The sequence below is a fragment of the Dermacentor albipictus genome, unplaced genomic scaffold (assembly GCF_038994185.2).
Source record: "Dermacentor albipictus isolate Rhodes 1998 colony unplaced genomic scaffold, USDA_Dalb.pri_finalv2 scaffold_23, whole genome shotgun sequence".
Taxonomy (NCBI): domain Eukaryota; kingdom Metazoa; phylum Arthropoda; class Arachnida; order Ixodida; family Ixodidae; genus Dermacentor; species Dermacentor albipictus.
In genome coordinates this window covers 2,380,765-2,400,241 of record NW_027225577.1, presented here as the reverse complement: position 1 = coordinate 2,400,241, position 19,477 = coordinate 2,380,765, and the positions used below count along the sequence as shown (strand labels likewise).

General features: G+C 45.7%; 2 protein-coding genes across 4 annotated transcripts in view; one reads left to right on the top strand and one right to left on the bottom strand.

Moving 5' to 3' along the window:
• LOC139052441 (flavin-containing monooxygenase 5-like) overlaps nt 1–19,477 on the top strand; it is a 144,410-nt gene that overhangs the window by 66,391 nt on the left and 58,542 nt on the right. The gene's annotated exons all lie outside the window — the stretch shown is intronic.
• Nucleotides 1–19,477, bottom strand: part of LOC135898891 (flavin-containing monooxygenase 5-like) — a 101,334-nt gene that overhangs the window by 57,061 nt on the left and 24,796 nt on the right. The window contains exon 1 of one of the 2 annotated variants that reach the window (XM_070529540.1): nt 19,027–19,179. The exons of the other annotated variant lie outside the window; for it this stretch is intronic. The gene's annotated coding sequence lies outside the window, so the exon portion shown is untranslated. Of the gene's footprint in view, nt 1–19,026; nt 19,180–19,477 lie in introns of those variants that run through there. 2 annotated transcript variants of the gene reach the window in all.

Genomic DNA, 19,477 nt, shown 5'->3' with positions numbered 1-19,477 from the left:
GTTATACGTAACGTGATGTAAAAAGAAAGTTTGACCATCCAATCTAACGGGTACCAATCGATTCTCTGACGTAACGAGGACGCATTGAAAGGGAGAAGGACACTATAATCGCAAAGACGCGAGCTCCCTTCGACGTTCACGGAAATCAAATGATTTTTATGCGTGTGCGCTGTATTCTTAGGCTTTCAAATGCGCTACTGCAGAGGCTGAATTAATAAGCGCTTGAGTGTCGGCTGCGCACCTGTTGTCGCTTATCTGTCTCCTTACGTGTACCTTAACCAAACGGACTCGTTCCTGGTTAAGCTGCGGCGTGGCAATTTCTAGTTGAGAGGAGATCCAAGTAGGCGCTTAAACGGATGACCGCAATAATGATAGTATGACGATTTCACCCCGATGCATTACTTTGAGCTGTTGTCGTTTATTAATGATGGGAGAACAGTAATTAGCACTTTAATGGTGACTGATACAATTGCCTTAACATTGATATCGACGTTAAAGTTTCTTACAGGAGGTAGATTAACAGGAAAGGCGCGGAGAACACACTGCATGTAAAATCCTAAATATTCAACGCAATGTTACAATGCCAGTTTATTTATTTATTTATTTATTTATTTATTTATTTATTTATTTGATACCTGCTTCGCCTTTGCAGGCATTGCAGCAGGGGGATACATAAAAATAAGCATCATATTTGAAACCAATAAAGAAACTAATTACACAAAGCGCGATAAATATCGTCATTAGAGACAATGGATACAATCGTAGGCGGAAGATAATTCCACTCTCTTATGCATCTAACAAAAAATGAATAGCGCAAGACGTCACCTTTAAAGGAAAATTAATTTACTTTGAGACTGTGGACCTTTCTTTGGGACATGTAGGACGGCGCTTGGATGTACTTCTCATTATCGATTCCAGTTTTGGAATGGTAGATATTATGGAAAAATTTCAACCTGAGGTTTCGGCTACGATCTTTCAAGTCCTCCCATTTAAGTTTAGTTTTGCTTTCTCTCATATATACTAAGTTGACGATACCAATTAACTAAAACGAATCGCACTGCCCTATTCTGTATTTTTTCAAGCGTAGCAGCCAGCTCTTTGCTATACGGATCCCAGAAAACACATGCGTGCTCTAACAATCACCGCACATGAGTGAAATACAGTTTTCTTTTAAGTTAGGTGGAAGTTCGCTGAAATTTTGTCTTGAAAAACCCAAAACACGTGCAGCCTTAACTTTGATGTGGTGAACGTGCTTACCCTACCTCAAATCACTTGTTAAATATACTCCTAGATATTTATATTCCCTGGCCGTGCCTAAAGCAGCGTTATTTACGGTGTACGTATTCAACTGGTATGAACGTTTCCTTGTAAAGGTGGCATGAACACACTTTTTAACATTCAACGGCATTTCTGAGTGGGCACACCAGGATGCTATTACATTCAAAATATGCTGCAAGTATTTGGAATCACGTTCATTCTCTGTAGTCTCGTAAACTACACAGTCATCCGCGAACATTCTGAACGATGATTTGAGGCCAATAGTAATGTCATTTATATACAACAGAAACAAAAGATGGCCCAGAACTGAGCCCTGAGGAACTCCTGAGGTCACAGGAGCACATTCGGAAGAACAACCGTTGAGAACGACCGACTGCCGTGTTAGAGAGAGATACTCGGCTATCGATGCAATAACAGATTCATTCAGTTTATAGCCCCGTAATTTACTAATAAGAAGGTCATGAGCAACAACATCGAATGCTTTTTTGAAGTCGAAGAAAATACAGTCAACTACTTTAAGCTTATCTATTGCTAGAGCCAAATTATGTGTGAACTCAACGAGCTGCGTTGAGCAAGAAAACCTTGCTGAAGTCCGTGTTGACTAGGATGCAGAACGTTATGTTTAACCAAATGTACCATTATACAGCTATAAAGGACATGTTCAAATATTTTACATGTTATACTAGTTAAAGACACCGGCCTGTAGTTCTCAACGTCATTTCTTGGTCCATCCTTATGAACAAGTGTAACACATGCCAATTTCCAATCACGAGGTAGTGCTTTCTCAACTAAGCACTTCTGAAATAAACAGTGAAAGTACAAAGATAACGTTGCCGAACTGTTCCTTATTATCGCTGCTGGAATATCATCTGGGCCACACGCTTTAGCTGGTTTGACACTTCCTAACAATTTTCGAATACCAGACACACTAAAAGTGACCTCAGGCATCACTTCTGCCTCAGTTGAAAAAACCGTGTTAACAATGACACGGTTTGAGGCAATAAGAAAACTTCACATTAGAAAGGTGAGGAGTTCGCAAGCAGGTCGGTGAATCCGCGGAGCAGTAGGTGAACGCTTTCATATAGGTACAGAAAGCAAGAAATTCAACTAGGAACGCGCTCGTTTGATTATGGTACACCTGAAGAGACAGGCTATAGCGACAACGGGTGCACAGCCCAGACTAAAGCGCCTATACTTACGTCAGCCTATACAGTCGTGAATTTAAGCCATACGTCTGTAACGGGCGCATAAGCAGAGAATGGGACAGGGCAAGGCACGTAAACCTTCCGCAGTTGCTCACTTCACTTGCTTGTAAATAGAACATAAATGGCTACGCACTGGGAGAGCGTGGTGACAAAGCCGCATATGTCCGATGTTGTGGACAGGACCTTTCAGATTAAATGGGAAGCTGTGACTTGTACAAATTAGCAGAGCAATGGGCAGATGTATTTTGCGCATGGTCGCATGAATGTGCTGCAATCGCGCTTACAGTAATTTGGACAGTACCCGAGATTGTCTGCAGGTTTCTTTTTTTTTCTCCAACCGCACTATTTCCGGCGCCCGTTAAAGCCGCGCATTTTTTTGCCCCCTTCATCCCCGGACAAACGAACAAACGCACGGACGTCGATGGAACCTAAGTGTTTCCCACGCACTGCACAGGCTGTCGCGCTTGCGAAATAGGTGGACACGGTATGGATCACGGGAAGATGCTGTATTGCTGAGAGGCGTGTAGCAGAGGCCGATTACCTGGGCCAGTCGCTTCGCACTTGTCTCTGAAAATTGTGATGCACCGCGAATGGCGAAGCATATGCAAGACGCCCGAGACCAAGGGACGGCGAAATTTCTCACGAGGAGAACGTTTGCCAAGAGAGTGGACTCCTTCCTGACCTTCAAGAACGAGTACCGTGCGCCAAAGAAGCGCGCCTTTGCTGCGCGATGCGAGCCGAGGAGGCTTAAAAGAAAGAAAAAAATTGCTCCTTGATGTAAGTTGTGCAACGGGTCCGCCAGATGATACGCCCCGCGTCTATTTTCCTCTCCGACGGCACCGTACAGACAGCTATACCAAAAGCGCAAAGGGCGGGTAGCCGAGCGTCGCGTGTCTCACGTCAATGTGTTCCGCGCCGAGCTATGGAACGGAGAAGACACAAAAGGGCCGACCCCTAGTTTAGGGCGCGGTACCAAATGGCAGCCGTGGCCGGAGTGCGTTACTCGCGTAACGACAAAAGGAAAGCAGAGCGAGCTGCCCTTGCATCGCTCCACACGTGTCACCGATGCCGTGTGCGGCGACGAGACTATGCAGACAGGTTATAATGATGATGATGGTCTCTCGGACGGTGGGCTCCGCAACGACGAAAAGCCTCGTCGCCGTTGCGCAACGTGGCGATTCTTTTCTTTGTTGCTGTTTTGCGAACACACGCGATGTGGGTGGAAGTGCAGCAGCGCGTTACACAAATGTGGGAGAAACGAAAGCAGTGAGCCAGTTAAGGGTTAACGGAGAAGAGGCAGGCTGATCAAATGAACGCTGTGCTTATATGATGCAGCACCCCGCTCGCTGTTGGTCTCGAGCTCACGTGACGACGGCTCACGTGACGACGGCTCACCGCATCACTCGCAGCTGGAGCGAACGGGAAACCAATATATTCACCGTCTTGAACGAAAAAACCAGTCAAAAACACAAAGCACAAGAGGAGAGGTTCACATCCTTTGTTTAGCAATGTGACGATTCTTGGCAGGGGCAAGGGCAAAGAAGAGCGAGAAATCTTGGAAGCGTACTACATCAGTTTATTAGGTGATGACTGCGTTAGTACAACCTCGGTGCGCTTACTTGAAAAAGAATTTGAATTTCTAAGTCGGCCACGATAGAAGCGTTTCTTGTCTTTTCATGCTATGTGATTAGCGATGATGCAGTTGCGCATGCTCTGCTGGCCTTGCTGGGACTACACCGATTCTAGTGAACCTCTCCTCTTGTCCTTTGTGTTTTTGACTGTTTTTTTCGTTCAAGTATGTACCAACTGGCCCAGATTTCAACTCTTCTTCACCGTCTTGTTCGTACAGCGCTCAGAAAAACGAGGACAAGGAGAAGAACACATGTGCTGACTGTCAACTATCGTTTTACAGCGAAGCTGTTAGCCTCTTGTTGGTCGGGATTATTCGCGCCATGGCGGGCTCACCCGGAAAACGGCAGCTGGAAAAGAGGTACTCGTGCTTGAGTTCCCGCGCAACAGATTTATGCTTTCTCGTATAGTCGAATAACAATCCGACGCTATCATATCTGTAGGTTGTAAGTCGTATTTTACGCATTTATTGACACATTTTACTTTGAGAAATTCAGTTAGTTTAATGAAGCATTTGCGGCAGGCGAAGGGCCTACGAAAATGAGGATGTATTGTATGCTCGCGGTAGCGCCACCTAGCGGCCGCGGCCACTCATACAGACCTCAAAAGGCAGCGGGAAAAGGGCTTTGTCTTTCAGTTTCCGCGCAACAGGTATATATTTTCTCGTATGATCGAATAACAACCCGAAACTATCATTTCTGCAACTTGTGTTTAAGTCGTACTTTACGCATTTTCTGACGCAATTTACTTTCAAAGACTAATTTAGTTCAATAACCGTCCGCAACCTCCTGCTCGCGTCACACAAGTCGGCAGGGTAAAGACCTGGCCGCAATCTCATCGGCGCCACATCATCATGCAAGTACTTAACACCACGCCCTGAACCCCAGGCGCAGAGGTCCACCCCCTACAGGGACCGGCGTCATGACCACATCATCGAATGCTTTGGACATACCTAATTAAGTGCACCGTATCAGCGAACGATGGACGAATGGAAGCTTGTGCTCCACTTCTTCGTGCTCCACGCATCCGCTGCATCATGATCGGAACGAGATATAGTCACACTTCAATGAGTACGTCACAGGTGAGGCATTTCGCTTCTACGCACATATTTGATAACAATGAATCGGGAGAGAAAATCAAGGAAGAGATGATCAGTCGATTTTAAGTATAGACTGCAGACCCCCTCATTATCCAACAGCTGGAGACATCGGAAGTGGTTCGCCGCAGTTACCCACAGTTTACACGCAACGATCATCATCAGTGGCAACCAAAGCCACGTATGACGAAATCGTCAACAACTTTCCCATACAATGATCCTCCCGAGAAAAGGACGCACAAAGGCATGCCTTGCATAATGATGACGACCGCGCAACCATCTTCAATATCTACGCTCTCGACATTTGACGCGCTCACACCGTTGTCTTGCACTCACTGCCCGCCACCGGGTTTCTCGTCACGTGACACTTCAACGGCTGTCAAACAACGCCCTATTTCAAGCGCAGCTATTACTTATTCTAATGAAATGAAGCCAAGTTGCTTACTTCCAGGACGAAATCATAATACAAATACCAGCACCGACGCACATACATTTCAAGGCGAAAACAATTTGGAGCCATATTCATCTAGAGATTTACCTGCTTCGCGACTCTCAAGCATTCTTCTGCGTACTACATCTCAAGAAGACGCTGCAAGTGAAGAAGTGTCGCACAGGCAGAGCAACATCACGCACTGTGGAATTACAGAAGCGTCCATTCGTCATGTCGTTGCGGCAGCCTCGGAAGAGCCTTCTGAGAAGGCTGCCACACTGCACTCGCCACGAGGCAAATCTCACGAAAAGGAGCAGTTTACACGCTACTAATTCATCTCTACATCAGTTAGCGCCAGCAATCAAAGGCATATTCCGACAGATACGCTACCTGAACAACTGTCCCAACATCACAAAGATCAGCATCCTCAACTTCAACAACTTCAGCGACCACGGCGACTTCGGCACAGGCGACGACGAAGAGCGTCGCCGAAAACACGAATGCGACAGCAAGAAAGAGGTGAACTCGCCAACCAACTAAACACGAGGCAAGCCTAAGTACGTTGTTTTTCTGGGGGAAAAAAAAAACGTCACAAAAGGCCTCTTCAACGCCAACAGTCAAGAGTGCACCAATTCTGAGGACAACTGCGACGACACCGCACGCGCCGGCAGAAATGACACGGGAACTTTCCCGGCGTACCAGAGCAACAGAGACGTCGCCTCAACGACGTCTCTACCTAACGATAGACCTAACGTTCGAGTAGAAGACACCGCGTGTCTACAAGTCACAACGACACCATGACCCATGGCTGCCATGTGTCCAAACCTTCCTTCATCGGGGCATGCATATGTGTCCGGGGTGCAACAGCCAGCCTCGGTCACCTGAGCTCTGCTGGACATCACCGGACTGCCAGACTGACATCATTCATGTGAGGATCAGCAGCCCCTGTACCTGACTCTCTCGGGGGGCGGGATGCATGCGGCGAACCGCACAAGGACGGTACAGTGCATTAGGGGTGAAGGAGAAAGACGAAGAATAAAAGCCAGTGTCCGGGCGACCATGTTTCTCTCCGTCCGCAACCTCCTTCTCCTGTCACACACACACACACACACACACACACACACACACACACACACACACACACACACACGCACACGCACACGCACACGCACACACACACACACACACACACACATATATATATATATATATATATATATATATATATATATATATATATATATATATATATATATATATATATATATATATATATATATATATAAGCGTCCATCGTCCTCAGAACGATGGGCGTTTTTGTGAGTGCTGCACGAACCAGAAGATGAATAAGTACCAACTAGCTCAGTTTCCAATTCCAATGATATATGTCGTAAACTGTGCTCTGACTTCGTTTTCCTTTCTTGACGTCGTTAATTCCGCCTAATTTCACCGCTTAGAGCTTAGTGCGACTGTACTTTACCAGGAGGAAACTGCAGGATCGAACGTGTTTAACATAGTGGTTTACTGTCTTGTGCTGTGATGAAAGCCGTATGTTGCCAAATCTGGTATTCGGATTTGGCAAAAAGACACTCGTAAGGCAAAATGCCTCGATAGCCTTGGCTATTCGAGCCGGTAAGTAATCCTGCGTTATGGTTTTAGGAACGGCGTCTGCGAAGGATAGTTTGCGTGCAAGTAAATATCCAACGTGAGTGCAGCAGACGAGACAAAGTAAACTCGTGCGCGCTATAGCCTTCCTGTGGATTGCGCAGCAGACCAAAGTCGGCATACAAAGGCTGGTAAAGATTAAAAGAAGGCAAATGGCACTTTTTCGCTCGTATTATTAATTACTATGCCAGAGTCTTTAGGAGAAACCCGTCCAGTATAATGAGCCCATTGCGAATTGCCAGTTTCAAGCGGCAGCAAATAAGTCAATGCCTGTTCTGACTCATTAGCCCAAGGCGTGATATGTCTATTGTGCCTGTAGAGGGAATAACGACTCAAAGAAAGCAAGTGCATAAGGTAAACATTGTAATACCGTATTTGATAGCGCGTTCTGGGCAAATGGATGCGAAATTCATTTGTCTTTAAAGCTATACGAGTCCTCATAGGTGCAGAACTTCGAGAAAATTCATGCCGCGGATATAGCGTGTCATATGCCTAAAACTCGAAGTCGCGGCTACAGCTTCACGCTTCACGATACTCGTAACAAACGGTCGAAACTATTGCTAAATAGTAAACCACGTGTCAAGCTCTCATTGTGACTGTCCCTACAGTCACAGTGAAAGTAACGTCTTTGGTCTTACTCTTGTTTAGATGATGTGCAAGCATTTCATGCTGTAAGCAGTGGCGTAGCCAGAAATTTTGTTCGGGGGGGGCTACGCCACTGGCCCTACGTGTGTACATATATATATATATATATATATATATATATATATATATATATATATATATATATATATATATATATATATATATATATATATATATATATACGGGGCCAGTGGCGTAGCCAGAAATTTTGTTGTTGCATTTAAAAGTTTAATTCTAGTGACTACTGCTTTCAAATTTTTTATTTAGGTGGTCAATTATTTATTAAAAATTGGCCAAATCGAAAATTTTCAGCAAACGAAGCTATCAAGTTTAAAACTCCGTGACTCAACAATGAAAAATGATATCACAATTCTGTGAATTGCATCTAATATTACATCTACAGCGGACAAAATGGATATGTTACACATGATTCTCAAAAAAATTTAATATTGTGGAAATACGGCTTGTGCAGAACCCTTGTACACAACGTAACCACTTCACGTAAAATACAAATTGACATAGCAAACTTGCCCCCTTTGACTGTTATAATAGATGCCGTTTACAGAACCACAGTGTCTGTTATTCATGCATAGCTATTAGTTTGTAAACGTCGTGCTTCTATATTTTCAAACTTTCGAATTTTTCAAAATATTTTAAACAACATTCAGGCCCTAAATCGAAGTTGTATTTCCAACAGAACTAGGATTTAACTTTCTCTCTCAAATGCAACGAATTTCAGTAATAGCGATTAGCAGGATTATCTAAGAAAAGGGTTTCTGCGTTTTACAAGTATTTGAATAGGTCGCGTCGGATTGGGCCCGAGCTAAAGCTTCCTCTTAAACAATTTGTCAAGGGATCAAATACATGAATAACTGCATTGTCATTGCCAAAGATGCTGCAAACGAATTCTTGAACGCTACGCACAGTCAAAACAATAAAATGTGTATTTCTTCATAAAAGAATATACTCGTATGTGCCAAAAATATTGCCCAAAATAACTGATATCAATGCTTCCATATTTTTGTCTATTTAAGTAAAGAAAATATCACACGAACTTTAGAACTATATCAGTTCGAAACCAGGAAAGCAGTGCATGCCACTGATATGAAAAATTAAAAGGCAATGAACTGAACAAGTTGAGGACAAATATGTTAATGAAACTTTGTCATGCAAAAACCGTGCTTACATTCTTGTATATATGCAATGGCCAGTGAAAAATCTCAATGACGCTGTAATTTGTTTTAATGTATTACGCAGAAGCAGCTGTCACCGGTCGTGTATCGTGAGTAATTGCACCGAAATCAGTCGCAACAGAGGGCACGTATAAAAAGCAGGAATTCTGCAAGATATACGAGGGCAAGCCAAATAAATGTGAGCCAACAACGAGGTACTTCTTTTAAAAGTAGTCTTCATGAGAATTTAGACATTTGTCCCATTGACTAACGAGTCGCGTGATTCCCGTCTTATAAAACTCCTTGGGTTGCTGCTTCAAAAAGTCTGTATCTGGTTCCCTTGAGCTGTTTTTTTGGTTGCCCCAAAATGTAGAATTCGCAAGGTGACAGGTCTGAGCTGTATGGCGGATGCTGAAGCGTTTCCCACTTGAATTTTGCCAGTTTTGTATTAACCACATAAGCGACCTGGGGACAGCCATTGTCGTGGAACAAGATGACCCCATTCGTCAATTTTCCACGTTGTTCCTTCTTGATTGCGACACACTGCCGTTCTGGCGTTTCACAATATCGGAAACAATTGATAGCCTCTCAAGATTTAGCAAATTCTATCAGTAATGGACCCTGACGACCGAAAGAAAAGTCAACAACACCTTTCCAGCGGAAATGATGGCCTTTGCGTTCTTTGGGCGTGTAAATTCGAATGTTTCCACTGTAAGCTTTGCCGTCGTGTTTCAGGCTCGTAGTAGTGGCACCAAGGTTCGTCCCCGATCACAATTGCAAACATGAATTCATCATCCTCATTGTGATAACCGATCAGATGAGTCAAGGCAGCGCGAAAGTACTCCGTCTTCTCGCTATGGATCAAAATCTTGGGGATCCATTGCGCTCCAAAGAGCCGAGAACTGAGAAGCTCATGAATTAAGGCGTGAACCGAACCGTGACTGATGTTCAGACGGTCTGCCAGTTCATCGATGCTTATTCTCCGTTCTTGTTTCATCAGCTCATGAACCTTTGAAATTGTGTGGGGGGTGATTGCACGATGGTTATGGCCCGGCCTTGGAATGTCTTTACAACGTCCTTTGAACCGTTTGCTCCAACGCTTCACAGTGGTCAATGAAATGCCGTGTTCAACGTAAACGGCAGCCATACGGCGATTAATTTCTGTTTCGGAAGCACCTTTAGCTGTCAAAAACTTCGCGACACCTAGCTGTTCAACTTTTGAAGTGCCCATTATGTGACGCAACCATATTCAACCCAGTGTATGAGAGCATTAAAGAACATTTATCTTCACACCTGTGTGTCACTTTTGTAAATGAGACATGCCGTTCTCCTACGCGCATGCCTCGCAGATAATGAACCGAACCATTATTGCGTGGTTAGGGTAGGCGCACTTTCATTTGACTCGCCCTCGTACATTAGAAATGCAAAGATACAATGGGATATACAAATGTGAAAATACGGCTTGATAAAGGACAAAAAAAGTGTCACTGGAAACATAGTTCACTGCATGTATACACAGAACATCGCAACAAGATATTTAAGTATACGTATAAGTCTCCGATGAGTCTATGTATGTAAGAAAAAGTAACTGTATGTAATGCGTCAAACAAGGCAAATAAACATGTTGCACAATCATAGATACACAGAATCCTGGATTCCGCCCCGATTCCATCCACTCCCCCCGATGTATTGCGTGCGACGGAAGGCGGCGCGCTTGCTCCCCGCTTTTCTCCTTTGCGCACACAAGACTAAGCCACCATCGTCGGCTCACCCATTCCACCTCCCCCCCCTACGCTTTCATTCGCACATACAGCATGCAGCGCGTGGTCACGATTTTATCCCCCTTGGACTTTATACGAAACATGAGGGCGACGGCGACGGCAGGAATGCGCCTGGAGTGTCCTTATAATTGCTTTCGCAATAATATAATAAACGTATCCGGCAACTGAAGCGTCCCGTCGCCCATTACTTTCCGCAAAAGAAGTATCAAAATCGAACTTTCACCATGCGACAATTCGCTGCGCCGCAACAATGTATTTTTTTCTGTGAGGCGGAGGCACCGAAATGGAAAAAAAAACGCATAGGAAAGTATGTTGGTCAGAATCGAATGCCTACATCGGGCACCTAATGGGGCTACAGAATTAATACCGAAGAAAACATGAGACGATTGGCCCACTGAGATCCATACGCATATTGCTCAGTATCATACACCGGCGAAACAAGACTTTCCGGAAAGGTTCCGCTCAAGGAACGCGGTGCAATCCTTCGAGTCCCCACAGTGATGGCGGCGAGCGACCATTGTTTTTTTTTTTTCTCGTCTGCTAGCCAGAAAGCTTTCAAAACTCTGTCAGGTGAAAATCCGCTCGGCCAGAGCAAACCGAATGCCCACCGAAGTGCACCGCGCGGTGGTCGGGGCCGTACGAGAAAAACATATGCACTCTGGCTCGCTCTGGCAGCCCGCGGGTAGGGTAGCGAGAACAAAGAAATTGAAGAGGCTCAATGTGTTCTCGGCGAATAAAAGTCAAAGTAGAAAAAATAAATAAGAACGTAGTTACTTTGGCTGGCTTTAGTGTCTTGACATGGTTGTTCTGGCGTAGGTTAAAAAGTGTTGATACTTTTTTATGTGACATGACGGCACAAATGAACCACCCCAACACATCGTCTCATTGGACCTCGCTGCGTGCTTTGTCAACTCGTCTGCTAGTGTGTTGATTTGGCTTGTCCCGTTGTATGTTCCCATGTAAGACTTTAGAAAAGTCAATGGACCTTTGGCGTCAAATGTTTATAACAACATTAAACCAACAAAGTTCCGCAATTGAAAATTTAAAGCACAACTTTGGAAATGTCAATGCACGTTTCACATCAAGAGCTTATGAGATTTATACCCATAAAGTTCCGCAATTGATATCCATGCGCTCCATAGATTCCGTGGCCTCAGTGAGATGCCGTGGCGAGCCCGCTCACCATCAAAGCGCCCTTGAAACTTTGTGTTCGTATGGGACTGCTTGGCGTTATGTGACTGCCGGTGTATAGGCATTGCCACGAAATCCAGCCCGAGTTCGCAATCTTCGCGGTTAAATGTCTTTTCGAGCGTCAAAAAGACATTCTAGACAAAATCCAGAGTGATTTCCGGCGCCGGGGGTCGCTTTGGTCAGCGGTGCATGGACAGCACGAAAAAATTTCGGGGGGGGCTGAAGCCCCATAAGCCCCCCCCCCCTGGCTACGCCCCTGGTTCCCATGTAAGACTTTAGAAAAGTCAATGGACCTTTGGCGTCAAATGTTTATAACAACATTAAACCAACAAAGTTCCGCAATTGAAAATTTAAAGCACAACTTTGGAAATGTCAATGCACGTTTCACATCAAGAGCTTATGAGATTTATACCCATAAAGTTCCGCAATTGATATCCATGCGCTCCATAGATTCCGTGGCCTCAGTGAGATGCCGTGGCGAGCCCGCTCACCATCAAAGCGCCCTTGAAACTTTGTGTTCGTATGGGACTGCTTGGCGTTATGTGACTGCCGGTGTATAGGCATTGCCACGAAATCCAGCCCGAGTTCGCAATCTTCGCGGTTAAATGTCTTTTCGAGCGTCAAAAAGACATTCTAGACAAAATCCAGAGTGATTTCCGGCGCCGGGGGTCGCTTTGGTCAGCGGTGCATGGACAGCACGAAAAAATTTCGGGGGGGGCTGAAGCCCCATAAGCCCCCCCCCTGGCTACGCCCCTGGCTGTAAGAGTAATCATCTGCCTTTTTCAAGAGCCCCAGGTTTAATGCACTGCTCTACTCCAACAGTATGCGGACGTCGCAATCACTTTTGTACTTTAATTATTAGTTTAGTATCTCTTATATTGCGACAGTGCTTTCGTGTTTGCATGCTATAACGTGCATCTATATATTCCGTATTTCACCCAAGTAAATCTAAAGCCGGTTCAACCTCGCCATCAGCCCGCCGACCCTCCACCCCACCCCACCCCCACGCCTTATACCTCCGCTCTTTTCTCCTTTTCTTTAGAAATGCCTTTAACAATAACAACAACAGACCGTTCAATGGATTCGGCAATTTGTTGCTGAACGCAGGTTCGTTTTCTGGCACGAGCGGTCGCGTATAGATGAGGGCGGAATACAAGAACGCTCGTGTACCGTCGTTTGGGTGCCCATTAAAAAAAAAACAACCAGGTGTTCAAGTTTAATCCGTTGCCCACCGCTATTTTGTCCTTCATGTGTAGGCTTCAGTTTACACGACAACCAACGAATCAATTAATGAATCATGACGGCTAGTTAGTTTCAAGTTTTCTCTTAAATATGGCTCGCAGCAAAATCGTGTGGCAGGATCGAGGCTTTCAATAGAAATCGCGTGAATGATACGCCGCCTATACCCCACCATGCGCGTATTCATACAAACCAAAGCGACAAAGCTATACGCGTTTGCCGTAAATCTCGGAGTCTGCGTGTAACAAGCAAATTTCACGCAGTCAGCGTTACCTGCGAGATCTCATCGTAACACTAATTGGGCACGCTACATAAGAGCGCTCACAAGCAGGTAAGTACAGCGTGCCTTCAGTGAGCAAGGCGTCTTCGGGAACAAAAATGAACACTCGCGAAGGACCTGCTATATGGTGTGTGGTCAAGAAGACAAAAGTCAAAACAAGCAGTGTATATGTACTACACGCATCAAGACGTGAGGAAGTCATTAACACTGTCACGGGCGTCCCGGGACAAAAAAGGGCCACCGCTCGGTTCTCCCTTCCTCGATTTGCGTCGGGTTGGTTACGCGCACTCGCGACCGCGTTGCGCGCATCGGGTTGCGCGGTGCATTGTGCAAGGTGGCGTGGTTATCGCGGGTGCACGCCGCATCCTGGGGGGGCAGAGGTTCAAGGTTCGGGCGTCGTCGTGCTTGTGTGCGTTTGAGCGGAAAAACAAATACGCGTGCCCGGCAAGGCTGCCACGCTTGCCGACGCGACGTTTTCAGACAGGCGTCTCTCGACCCGCGCATGTACACATACAAAAAAAAAAAAGAGATGATAATAATGATAACAATAATAAAAGCGAACTGCGAGGAGACAGGATCTCCGGACCTCCTCGGGGGCGGCCTAGGCCCAGGCCACGAATTTGCCGGATTGTTAATAAAGTTGTTACCACCACCACCACCACCACTGGGAGTCGGTGTGGGTTAACGGTTAGGAAAGCGCGAATTGACAGAGGCGACTTACTTAAATAACTCGATTGCTTACTATCAACTGAAAAAATTTCGGTAAATAAATGAACGAATAGATGGATATAATGTATGTGAGTGTGTGGGGAGGGGGGGGGGGGGGGACAGGGGCTGACCTGCAATGCGCAGGCCAAAAAAATAGGTTGTAAGCGGCTAGGACGAAAGCAGAGACTACATAGAAAAAATCGCCTTCCTTAAGTTAGAATTCCTGCCCAAACGGACTGCAAGAAATCCAACTCATTATCGTGCAAAATCAGGGAAGCTTGGCTCACACGCGTGTTTGTTGTCTTCACTGTAACTGAAGACTCGAAGACCTCGCGTGTCAGTTTAAAAGTATAGTTAGGTTTCATTTCGTGAAAGCGGGTCAGGTACATGCGCATGGATGGTGTTACCTTTTTGTGCATTACGCGTAGAATGCTTTAGAAATGCTTTGGTTGTGTGTAAATATTGCCGTTTTCTAAGGCTTATTTTTATTCTGTAGGTTAGATGTCCGTTTTTTTTTATTTTTGTATAGTGTTAAGCGCCATTAGAAAAGGTCGAAGCCACTGTAAGCACGCCTAACCCACGCACTTTGCCGGTCTTGTTCAGCAGATGCCCGGTGCTTGCCCACGACTTCGGGAGTCGGTTGACTCGCGCTCCAGCTGTATGCCACCGCTTGCTTTGCTGCTCGGTCCTTCTCGCTCGGTCGCTCCATTGCCAGGCGAACCCGGTACATACACGGCGCACACAGAGCCCGTAGCAACTGCCAGAGGACGTGAACCTAGCGCGCTTCTGCCTTTCTCCTCCTCCGCGACTCTCTGCCTCTTTCCTTCTCCCCCCTCCGCCGAGCGCTTCTCCGTGCCTTCCCTGGCGTGCGCTTCTCCTCTCCACCTCCATGTGCCCTCCTCCTCCAGCGCTCGCTTCGCTCTTTCAGCTCCGCAGCCTCCGACTTAATCTCTCCCATTTCGCAGATGGCGCATGTATGCTTGCGCGTAAAGAAGAATCGTGGCTTTCGGTCCCTAGAAAACGACACGTTCCTTTGTCGCGTTCACGCCGTGCTGTCTGCGCGGCTATGGCGCGCGTTCTGCTGCCGAGTGCGATGTCGCGGGTTTGAATCCCGGGCCGCTGCGACCAGGTTGCGCTACAATGCAGAAACGCTTCGGCGCTAAGATATTAACGAATGACAGGCACTTGAAATCAACAGCATCTCGTAGCCCGTTCAGCTAGGACGTAAAACCCGGACAATCAATCTTGCACTCTACGCCCTGATTTTTCTCTTCAAATACGTGTGGAACGCATGAAATCTAAGCAGCATACCGATTAAGCCGATTCGAATGAACCTTATTGCATCTAAGAGATGAAGTCGATGTGGTGACTGATGGAAGAACAACTGCAATTTAGGCCATTTCCCAAATTTCTTGATTTAATGAAAACAAATCAACGGGAATCGCTAGATTTCAGTTAATTGTTAAATTAAGAGATAACGAAATAACATCACTTTGTAATGTACAGCTGTTGTAGAGCGCATAAATCGTACAAAACATATATTGGCGGGAAAGTGTTACTTCAATGACGCGGGTTTTATACAAGATATATTAAAAAATAACGGCGCACACATGTACAAAAGGCTGTTGGACTAGTTGGTACGGCCTCATGTACACTTCAGCGCGAACTACACGCGGGCGTAGACAGAAAGGACGGGGCACTGCGATTTGCCCCATCCTTTCTGGTTTGCGCTGAAGCGTGCATGAAACAAACGTAATTGCGCCATCGGTGCAGTTTAAGATAATTTCGAGGCGCGCGCACCCGTGCACAAGCACGGAACGGCAGCTGGCCGGCGGTTTGTGTTAGCGTGTGTATCCATGCATTCCTTAATACACAACACCACCGTCACGTGTTTGCGCCCTCGATGGTTTAGACGGAATTTTAAGGGCGCAGGCACCTTGCCAAGCTATCACCGCGGAAGACAACCGAGAACCAGGTCGGGGTAATGCTTGTGCCCATTTTCGACGAACCGCATGAGAATCGAACCGCATCAGAACCATGCTCATCCGGCCCAATACTCTAAAAAGAGTTCACACCCTTTGGGGCTTATCTTGTCCCAACAACGATAATCGTCGTCTGCCTTGCTTGCGTTTCCTCTGTTGAAAACTCGGCGCTCGCTACTTTCCTGTCGAGCGTGCTTTGTCAAGCTGATAACGCGCAAGCCTTTCGTGACTATAAGGAGCACCGGGATCACAATGTTAAAGGAAATGCGGACAAGACAGATGAAGATTGTTGTTTGGGGACAAAATACAGCCCAACGGGTGCAAACTTCTTTTAGAGTGAAGCTTGGCCTCAGGGCTGGGTCTCGCCCGGGCTTTCGGTTAGGCCCGAGCCATTGCAGAGCTATAATACACGTTACCTATATCGTGCCACCAATTTAACAATAATGCAAATTTACCCATACATTGACCCTTATCTTCAACAAACACAAACCAAGTTTCTCGGCCCCGAAGGCGTCAAGTAGACGTGTCTCGCAGAACGCGTGAAGATAGGTAGAAAACGAGTATTCAGTAATTACTTGCAACAATCCTATCATTCAGCCAGAAACATCAAACTTTCCCAACACATCCCGCCAAACATGGCCTCCATTTCCACTGAATGCGAACTTGGTGTACGCATTGTACAATGTGTGATGTAGGATTGTACAGTGACACTGCGTAACTCTAGGAACGTTTTTGCAGGCTGCGTGACAGCGCCCACAGAAACCGTTCGTGTGTATCATGTGTACGCACGCGCGCGCGCGTGTGTGTGTGTGCGTGTGTGTGTGCGTGTGTGTGTGTGTGTGTGTGTGTGTGTGTGTGTGTGTGTGTGTACGTTTTTTTCTCATTATTTTTTTCTCATTATTTTTTCCCATTTTTTAAAATCCATTTCTCTGTCCCAACTATCGCACCCTTTGCCTCTCCCCCAGTACAGGGTAGCCAACCGGAGATAATCTCTGGTTAACCTCCCTGTCTTTCCTTTGCCTTTCTCTCTCTCTTGGTGTAATGTACAATTATCTTAGGACGGTGAATATTGGGAAACATTGCGATTGAGGCTCGACTCATGCTCTCAAATACTTGTTAAAGGAATTTTTCTTCCAAATTATTTAACTACACACGTTGAACTTCCCATGCTCATTGGCCAAAATGTTACCCCCATCTTCACCAAATTTAATCTTGGTGACAATTACAGTTCTCTGAGGAAAGCAGGCTAAATTCTGAGCCATTTGTGACGCACCTATGACGCTCCAGGGCGCTTGAATACGTATTTTACTGCAAAGACTGTAGATAACACACACACCTATGGTATACTTCGCGTGCACATTACTCCTAAAATTCATTGCATTTTAGTCAACTATAGATAAGGTACTTTCTTTAATTCATCACTGCCACTGGGCAAAGCGACCACGAACTTCGTATATAACGAATGAAAACCGGGAGAAAACGAGGGTTCAGTAATTATTTCCAAAGCTTACAAGCCAGAAACGCTGAAGTTTCGCCAAATAACGAATTTAACTTGCCGACATTTTCACCAAATATAAACTCATTGTGACGTTCATTTCCCTCGGGACACTGGGAAACATGCTGATAGCGGCCATATAGCACATTCACGCACCTGGTTAGTGAACTTTTTTTTGCAAAAGTTGTAATTAACGGACGCTTTTAAAACTTTGCCCATCCATCGCGCATAAGGTTCCTCCTATTGCTTTAAAATGATAGCTATGTGGCACATTGAGTTATTTCAGGACATTGGGCCAAATTCGATTGAACACCTCCTTTGTGACTGTCCCCGTTACGCAGTGCGAAGAACAGTGCTTGTGACCGCTCTCGCAAAACTGGACAATCGCCCCTTTACAGAGGAAAAAGCTCTAGGACATTGGTCCAGACGGGCTTCGGCACTCAAGGCCTTAAGGGCTTTGTTGAAGTTTTTAAGGACATGCGAATTGTGTGACCGCCTTTGAACGTTGTAGAGCGTAGGTTCGCGTTACTGTGTGAATTTTCTTTTTTTCCCTTTTTTTCCTCTTCTTCTTCTTTCTCCTTTTATTCCCTTTACCCAGCACAGGGTAGCCAGCCGGTACTTACACTGGCTAACCTCCCTGTCTTTCCCCTCCTTTGTCTCCTGGGCCAAATTCCTGCTCAATTCGTTTGTAAAGCTCTGGAACGCTTGTATAAGCAATTTTCTACAAAGACTTTCGGCACGCGTCACGCAACATGGCCCCAATTCTGAATATATTGAATTGTTACTCAATTTGATTTTCTAAGTGCAGCGAAGGAACTTTGTAAGCCTTTCAATAGAGTCTTTAAATAGACCGAAATAAAAACGAAAAAAGACCACGAGGGTTCAGCAAGTTTCATTTAGCATATATTTAACCCACAGACTTGAATTTTTTTTTCTCTGCGCATCACTCCTAACATTTCCCACCATGCTCTCTAAATATAAGCTCCGTGAAATCTCTAGTCTCCCATGCAGGGCACTGTGAAAACACGCGTACAACGTTTTTGGGTGCCGCTAGTCGTACTAACGCCTTCACTGTAAAAACTTGTAGAGAAATTCTAGAAGCAATGTGAACATTTAACAACGCATTTTTTATCCTCTAGGTAGAAGCTATCCATGCCATGAGAAACGAAGGTTCCTTCACAAAATTGCAATCTAAAATATTTTCTAGATTACAATGTTTGCAATTTGTACCTGGTACGAGACAAGGAATGCTTCGTATCCTCTTCCGGTGATGCTAGCAGGCCAATGCTGTCAGCTGGGAATTCAGAGCGCGCACACCAGAGCCTTGTGTTGCCTCGTGACACTAGAAATAGTTTCTTCAGCAGCCGTCGAGAGGCACCACGAAAGCTACACCACTAGGGAGACTTCACAGACAAGCAAGCTCAAGCGCTGTCCACGAAGCCTCTTTACATACAGCGGGTCAGAGCCATTTCCGCTCGTATCATCACTATCGCATTATCGCGCTCATTATCGCTTGACGCCAGCTGCAGATTTAACTATAGCGCCCCATTATCGTGTCACAGGGTGTCGATTGCTGTGCACCGACCGATGCAGGCAGAGTTAGCTCGGACTGCATGCCTGGCGGCACTGACACGAATCTCAAAATTTCACGCGGCAGTCCGGTATATCGCCGTTCTCGCTG